This window comes from Eulemur rufifrons, chromosome 15 (genome assembly GCF_041146395.1).
Source record: "Eulemur rufifrons isolate Redbay chromosome 15, OSU_ERuf_1, whole genome shotgun sequence".
NCBI lineage: Eukaryota > Metazoa > Chordata > Mammalia > Primates > Lemuridae > Eulemur > Eulemur rufifrons.
The window spans coordinates 21,092,331-21,101,099 of NC_090997.1; the positions used below are offsets into that span (position 1 = coordinate 21,092,331).

The 8,769-nt window shown below is 40.1% G+C and overlaps 1 non-coding gene across 1 annotated transcript; it reads right to left on the reverse strand.

The window, feature by feature from the left end:
* Positions 1 to 3,215: 3,215 nt before the first annotated feature.
* Positions 3,216 to 3,322, reverse strand: LOC138396108 (U6 spliceosomal RNA). The gene has a single exon (XR_011235588.1). It is a non-coding gene; the product is annotated as a U6 spliceosomal RNA (small nuclear RNA).
* Between the last annotated feature and the right edge of the window lie 5,447 nt (positions 3,323 to 8,769).

Below are 8,769 nucleotides of genomic sequence, written 5' to 3' on the forward strand. Positions count from 1 at the left end.
GGACAGCTTATTTGTGCTGTACTAGATGACCTGCAAGAAACTTTTTTTTTTTTTTTTTTTTTTTTTTTTGAGACAGAGTCTCACTCTGTTGCCCAGGCTAGAGTGAGTGCCGTGGCGTCAGCCTAGCTCACAGCAACCTCAAACTCCTGGGCTCAAGCGATCCTCCTGTCTCAGCCTCCCGAGTAGCTGGGACTACAGGCATGCACCACCATGCCCGGCTAATTTTTTCTATATATATTTTTAGCTGTCCATATAATTTCTTTCTATTTTTAGAGGTGGGGTCTCGCTCTTGCTCAGGCTGGTCTCGAACTCCTGAGCTCAAACGATCCGCCCACCTCGGCCTCCCAGAGAGCTAGGATTACAGGCGTGAGCCACCGCGCCCGGCCGAAACTTTTTAAACACAGATACAATGCTTTGATTCTCAAGGACCAATTTTATTTGTTTACTGGAACCAGGCATCCAGAAGTTTCTCATTTTGTCTATGTAACAGGTGTTTTTCAAGAAAATCTGGCCATTCAATTTTGATCCTTTTAAAGTTTACAGCCATGTGTTTAATAATTTCTTTCTCCCTTCGTCCCTTCACCACCACTGATCCTCCTATCTCTCCTCTTCTTTCTATTACACACAATAAATGAGTGTCTACTCTATGCTGGGCATGGTTCTGGAAAGATAGACACAAATAGAGATTCAATAAATAAGTACATACTAATAAAGTTTTAAAAATTGATATATAATTTTCTTATCATAAAATGCACAAAAGTTAAGTATAAGCTCAATGAATAACTTGGTTTGTTTGTTTATTTTTGTTTTTTTGAGAAAAGGTCTTGCTCTGTTGCCCAAGCTGAAGTGCAGTGGTGTGATCATATTTCATTGCAGCCTCAAATTCTTGGGCTCAAGCTATTCTCCTGTCTCAGCCTCCCAAGTAGCTAGGACCACAGGTGCATGCCACCACACCCAGATAATTTAAAAAAAATTGTTTTTGGTAGAGACAGGATGTTGCCATGTTGCTCAGGCTAACTTGAAGGAGTTTAGTTTAAGTTTAAGCTCAAACAATAACTTATCAGTTATCAGTTAAGTGCGAGGAAGTTTATCCAAGAATAGCTGAGATTTTGCCAATGAGCACAATATTCCAAATAAAATAAATAGGCTTTGGCTTGAATTGTCAGTTTGACACAATTACTCAGATATTTGGGAGTTGTTGGTTTGGAGCATGGTCAATAAACTATGGCCTGTGGGATGAGGAGCTAACAATGTTTTTTATATTTTTAAAGGGTTTAAGAAAAAACAGAAGAAGAAAAAGGAGAAGGAGAAGAAGGGACAGAGACTATATGTGGACAACAAAGCTTAAAATATTTACTGTCTGGTTTCTTGTGGAAAAAGTTTGCTGACCTTGGAACTACAAAGGAAAAGTCAACTGGAAGCCAAGGACAATGGTTCCTTTTCTTTGCTTGCTAGTACGTTATTAAGCATGAAATGTCCAATTTTCTTAAGTACTAAGTTTGACAGTTGATGTCTCTGCCATTTCACTTTGTTTTATTTTTATTGTGAAGGTACATCTTCAGTCTTTCAAATGCATGTTTTGGCTTGTGATTATCTTTCAAATTTTTTTAGAGCAATTTTTGTGAAACCATGGATAAGTCTAAAACTCATGCTATTTTTGACTACGATTTTCGTGGGGGAGCCAACACAGAACAGACAGCTTGAAATATCAACAAAGTGTTTAGGCAGGATGTGGCTAATGAACACACAGTACATCAGTGGTTTGAGAAGCTCCATTCTGCTGATTTTAGTCTTGAAAATGAGCCACGTGTGTGACCCGAGACCAAAGTGGATAATGATGAACTGAAAGCTATAGCGGAAGTGAATCCATCTCAACTTATACACTAATTAGCAGCAAGATTTGACGTTACAAGTCCAACAATATTGAACCATTTGAAACAAATGGGCAAAGTAAAGAAACTGGATAGATGGATTCTGCATGAATTAAATGAGTGTCAGAAGAGAAATTGTCTCAAAGCTTGCCTTTCTTTGCTGCCACAACATAAAGGCGACCCATTTCTACACTGTATTGTTATTTGTGATGAAAAATGAGTTCTTTTTGACAATTGTGGCTGTGGGGCACAATGGTTGGTTAAAGATGAAATGCCAAAACACAGTCCTAAACTGAATATTCATCAAAACAAAGCTAATGGTATCTGTTTGGTGATCCAGCGCTGATATCCACTACAGCTTCATGAAACCTGGTCAATGGATTACAGCGGATGTCTACTGCAACCAACTGAACGAAATGATGAGGATGCTTGTGATTAAGCAGCTGAGATTGGTCACTAGAGACAGGCCAATCCTCTTGCAAGACAACGCTTGACCACGTGTTGCACAAACAACACTGCTCAAACTACAGAGGCTGGACTTGGAAAATCTCTCTCATCCACTGCATTCACCAGACCTTGCACCAACTTACTACCACTTCTTCCAGGCTTCCGACTACTTCTTGCAAGGAAAAGTATTCAATTCTCAACAAGCTGTGAAAAACACTTTTTGTGATTTCATTGCCACTCGCACTGTAGGCTTCTTTGCTGCTGGCATAAACAAGCTACCGTTAAGATGAAAAACTCTGTCGATAGTTTAGGCACATATTTTTGATTAATTGTACTGCTTCTTGTTTGAGATATAATAAACTACACTTTTGAGTCAATATCAGACATTTCATATTTAAAGACCTAGTAAAATTAAATACAAGGAATAGTTTGCTGAAACACCGTGGCAAAACCACTAAGTCAGGGCAATCCGATGTTGTTGACTTCAATTTTGATATGAACTGGATTTTTTAGACATGTAGGAAGAGTTATGCCTATGTTTAACTGTTTTCATGGCTATATTTCATGGAAATATCAGTATATATTTCAAAGACTTTTCCATAGAGATTGTCATGATATAGTGGCTTGGGCCTTTGGAACAATAGGAAGGAGAGAAAGCAATGAATAGAGGTGTGGGATTATGACTTAGCAATTTCCAATCATACACTCTATTCTTCCTTCTCTGTCTATATAGTCCACATGCCTTTTCCTCAAGTTGATTTCAGCTTGGAATGTGCTTCAGCACTCAATATCCTCCTCTCCAGAAGGGAATTCTGCTTTAAATCAGACCAGTTGGGCTAGCATTTGGTCTGATGACTGGATAGGAGACAGCATGGGAGTTTCTAGGTAGTTTTTTTTAAAAATATGGAATGGTTCATGAATTTGCATGTCATTCTTGAGCAGGGGCCATGCTAATCTTCTCTGTATCGTTCCAATTTTAATATGTGTGTTTCTGAAGCAAGCACTTTAGGTAGGTTTGATGTTAGATTTGTTACCGTGGTTTGGGCTGGTTTGTGTTGTTGGATAGACTATGGTTATTGGCATGGGGTGGGTGGCTAGAAATAACTAGGAGAGTATTTGAGTCATAATAAAATGGGTGGCTCTTAGGGGAAAGTTTGTCCTGGAAAGGGAACTAGCGTGTAATTCAGGAAAGTTGGACAACAGCCAAGGTATACAAGCTGAACAAAGATGGCTGGGGTTAGAGATAAATTGCCATTTGTTGGGCTCAGGCTCAGCTGGGGCACATTACACACCAGGCTTGGTGCAGGAAGAATAACTATAGACTCTGGCCACTTATAATGGCCTTCACTTGGCTGTTGAGACCGAGCTTGCCCATTGGAGGTTGATTGGCAGTTGCTGAGTGTGGTTGGGTTGGTAAGGATTGATGAGACTAAGTTACTGTTATCATTATTAAGAAAAGTATTTCATGACACTTGCCATTTATTGAGCAATTGCTAGGTGACAAACACGTCATATATAATAACCCTACTCCTTTCCACAACTCTGTTGTAGCAGATATCATATTTATTTACAGAGCAGACAACTAGAAGTCAATGAAGTTAAATGACTGACTTGGGCTAATAAGTGACAGAACTGAGATTTGGATCCAGGTCACTCTGAATTCAAAGTATAAAAACTGCTTAATTTTATATCCAGTGTTCCTTCCACAAGGGGCATTCAACAAATGATATAACCAAAAGAAACAGTTACTCGTTATACATCCTAGGATATAAATGCCTTCCCCTGCATAGATTTGGGTCTATCTAGGGACTACATCTAGCCTCATAATCCTCTGAAATGTTAGTATAATATTTTTATTTGGCCAGTTTTAACTGAGCATCTTTTTTGTATCAGGCACCATGCTGGGTGCTGGATGTACAAAAGCAAATGAAGTACCCACAGTGGCAGTCCTCACTGGGCTTCCAGTAGAATGTGGTAGATAGACCAGGAAGAGACAGAGGCTGGAGGTGCTGCTACACGTCCTACATTGCACAGGACAGCCCCCCTGGCAAAGAATTTTTGCGCCCCAAATGGGAGGGGTACCAGATTGAGAAACAGAATTTGGGAGGATCAGCATTTAGGAAACCCCTCTCCTCCTCTCCTGCCAGGTGGGCTAGCATCTGTCGCAGTCCTGAACTAAGAAGAATGGCAGCGTGGGGCTAGTGAATGAGGTGAGGCTGAGAAGGACCTGGTCATGCATCGAGGGCAGTGTTGTCCATCATAATGAGGATTTAGATTTTGTTGCAAATCCTCAATGAGTTTGCTCATTCATCCATTTCAAATTTTGTGATACGATCAAGTTCCTATTTTTCAGGAATTTCAGGACAGTTTAACTCCACGTAAGAGGAAGTCTTAGGTGAAGCATTGCAATAACACTTTCCTTATCTGCTTTTAGATTCTATAGCAGTAAAGCACCTAGTACATACGGTTTTAAGCATAAATTAACCAGCTTAAATACTATCTACTAACTTTCTTGCATCTTTAACTAAGACTTTCAATCAAACATTGCACTTAATTTGTCACTTTGATCTCTCTCACATGTGCCACAAGTATCTTGCTGGGTTGACTCTGTGCCCTATAGACAGGGTCACACTGAGTCATTTTAATGGTCTATATGGTCAATTATTAATAATTAATCATCTAAATTTATTTAATTTAATAATTAATTGGTTAATATGTCATAAATAATGAGAATAACGCAGCTTTATGAGAATTCCCATAAGTTTTTGTAGGACCACAGAGGTGAAGAAAACGTTTTTTGTTTTTTTTTACTGGAGTTGTTAGTGGGTGACATTAAATAAGCTTTGGAACATTAGTTTTTTCATCTATAAAATTAGCATTTAATTAGTGGAATAGTTTCTTGACTTTTTCAGTATTGTTGCAATTCAGACCCAAATTTGAAGATCCCAATTGCTTCAAGAGAGAATTGAAAAAAAAATAAAATATAAAGGAAAAAAAGACATAACCTATGATATGATGTTTGGCCCTCCTAAATCTCATGTTGAAATTTGATCCCCCGTGTTGGAGGTGGGGCCTGGTGGAAGGTGTTTGGGTCTTGGGGGCGGATCCCTCATGAATGGCTTTGTGCCCTCCCCGTGATAATGAGGGAGTTCTCCCTTCATTGGTTCACACCAGAGCTGGTTGTTTAAAGGAGGCCGGCACCACCTCCCCTCTCTCTTTGCTCCTTTTCCTGCCATGTGACACCTGCTCCCCTTTCTTCCTCCACCTTGACTGGAAGCTCCCTGAAGCCCTCCCCGGAAGCAGATGCTGGCGTGATGCTTCCTGTACAGTCTGCAGGACTGTGAGCCAAATAAACCGCTTTTCCTTATAAATTACCCAACCTCGGGCATTCCTCTATAGCGGCGCAAAACAGACTAATACAACGTCTTTCCTTCTGCCAATGTTACATTTATGAACCAGCCAAAAAAGAGGTAATTTGGTTAAAATGTAGAGAGAGAGAGATATGAAAGCCCTGTAAGTAAATCGATGTGACTAAGCAAGAACACCACAGAAATATCGATTGATGTATTTACTTTTTCGTTGCTTTGACCCAGGACCTCAAACAAGTCAATGATTCTCAGCTATGGCTGCATTTTAGTGGAACTTTCTCTGACTAATCTTTTTTACTTTACTGGGAACTTTTTGTGCCAGGAGCTACTTCTTTCTTTTTTCTTTTTCAATGACTTTAAGCTCATTTGCCTGGGCCTTTAGTAGGCACCCAGTGTTGGGATGGATGGATGGATGAATGGAAGGAGGAACGGAATATTTGATGTTGAATTGTTCTACCCTTTATTCCACTTGTTTATTGATTCGAAGAACAAAACATGATGGCCTCTCTTGTTAACTGTGCAATCTGCCACATTTTAATTGGCTGACACAGTTCTTCCAGTGACTTCTTCATGTCCTCTGGAGTTCACTCAGTGTCTGTTCTCCCTAAATCTGATTATGATCTTTAGGACTGAAAGTGAATGTTACTGAGGATTTTTTTCTATCATGTGTTTTCTGTGTTCTTCACATATGTAATTGCTTACGATTTTAGGTTTTGGAAAATGGAATTAGTTATTTATTAGTTAAATCAAATCCTAAACTCAACACCACAGTATTCACCAGGGTGCATCCGAATTTCAGTTGCTGCTCCACGAATTTAGGTAAAATTTTTAGTTCTCAGTTTATATGTTAGAGTTATTTAAATGCTTTGATGTGTGTATGTGTGGGTGTGTGTATACATGTGGGTATATATACATATATATATATATGTATTTTTTTTTTTTACTAGTGATTCACTCTAGAGCAAGATTCTGTTACTGCCTAGCCTGTAGCTTTGTCCTTTCCCTGGCATTTGACATATGGGCTGGTTTCCATCCTCTTCTCTTATTTGGATCCTTACCTCTTGACCTTGATTGTTGGAACTAGAGAAAGTGTTTTCAAACACTGTAAATATATGAAAGTCAACATAGTGTTGACAATATGAGGTCTGTGTCCAGACCTAATGCTGATCCCATAGCAGATCCTGTCTTTTATTTGACAAATATAACCAAGGGGAAAATATGGTTCATGGCATCTACTGTGTCAAAAAAAAAAAAAAGGAGACAGTTATTATATCAACTATTACCATCTGCTAATATTTAAAAGTAAATTGAGAAGGAAAAACATGCCTACTTTCCTAGGGCAGAGGGTTCTGGTTGCTAAACAAAGCAGTGGAAGAGACTGGGGCTAGGGGAGTCGGGGATGGGTGAGAGGTGGAGTACAGGAAGTGGAGACAATGGAGCCTCTTTTTACTTTTTGGAGCATGAGGCTTTAGGTTATGGGGAAGGTGTGGAATGGCACATCTACTGATCTTTTGTGGGCTTATCAACACTTGGCATTCATTCATTCGTTGTTCAACATGCATCCATGAGCACTCAGCACCAGGAAGGCAGTATTTTAGGTGCTTAGGATACATCAGTGAATAAAACAAAGATGCCTGCACATTTTAGCAAGGGCAGGCATACAATATACACGATAAACAAGTAACCATATAGGAAGTCAGAAGGTGATAAGTGTTATAGAAAAAAAAAAAAAGACAAATTAGAGCCAGGGATCAGGAATGTGAGGTTAGGTACATGGTCAGAATATGATATTAACTAAGGAGGCCAGGGTAATTAGGTTTTCTTGAGAAGGAGGAGTTGAACAAGGACTTGAAGGAGGTAAGGGATTCAGCCAAGTGGATGTTTGAGGAAAGAACATTCCAGGAAGAGGGAACAGCCAGTGCAAAGGCCATCTGCAGAGAGGGCGTCTGGAGTGGCCCACGTGTGGCAAGGAGTCCAGTATGGCTGGAGTGGAGTGATCTGCAGATGGTGATGGTCCACTCTGAAATGGCGCCACCCAGTCAATTCCTGGCACCTCAGATCGTTGAGGGCAGGTGGAAAATCCCATCTCTCAGTTCTGGCCTTTGATACAAAGTTGCTTCATTATTGGGCTTCCCCTCCTTTCACAATCGCATGCTCAGGTCCTGTTTGTTGGATCACAAGCACCACGTCCTGGTGGCTGGCCAGGGGTTGCTTCCAGCATCAGCAGGACTTGTGTTTAATGCAGCCCTTCCTCATTGACTCTGGGGCCCTTGTTATGAGCCCAGTTGACTAGTTTAGATCTCTGCTATCATATAGTTAATTTAACTTCAGAGCCATCGTGGGTCACGTTTATAAATCCCCGACTTTCAGAGAGCTGAGGTGATTAAAACTGTGCCTTGGCTTCCAGAAGACCCTGGACTCACTCAAATTGATCCACTGTCTCCCCAGTGTTCAGCTTTATGAAACGAGGATCTTAGAAAGTGGTACCCTTGACTGAGATATAAAAGTCTGGGTTCCAACCTAATCCCAGAATAAAACCTACCTTCTTGCCCTATGTCTACCTAAAAAGGCCAATTATGTGACTACTCCTAGGCAAAAGAAGGTTCGCTCTCTGGAACAAATTATTTGAAAATTATTCATTGGTGCACACCTATTCTTTAAATCCTAGACAAAACTTTTTGGTCAGCCTTTGTCTTAAGGAGATACTACAATCACGCACCCCATAACGACGTTTTGGTCTACAATGGGGACAGCATATACAATAGTGGTCCCATAAGATTATAATGGAACTAAACATGTTCTATTGTCAAGTGATTTGCATTATTGTTGCCTACAGTATTCAGTACAGTAACATGCTGTAGAGGTTGCTAGCCTAGCAGTAACAGGCTATATTATATAGCCTGAGCATGTGGTAGGCTATACCATCTAGGTTTATGTAAGTGCACTCTATGATGTTTGCACAATGATGAAATCGCCTAACAGTGCATTTCTCAGAACTATCCATCCCCCTTGTTAAGCAACACCTGACTGTATTCTCAGAAGCTCTGATTCCAAAGTAATAAACGCTAAAGACAGGGGAAGGT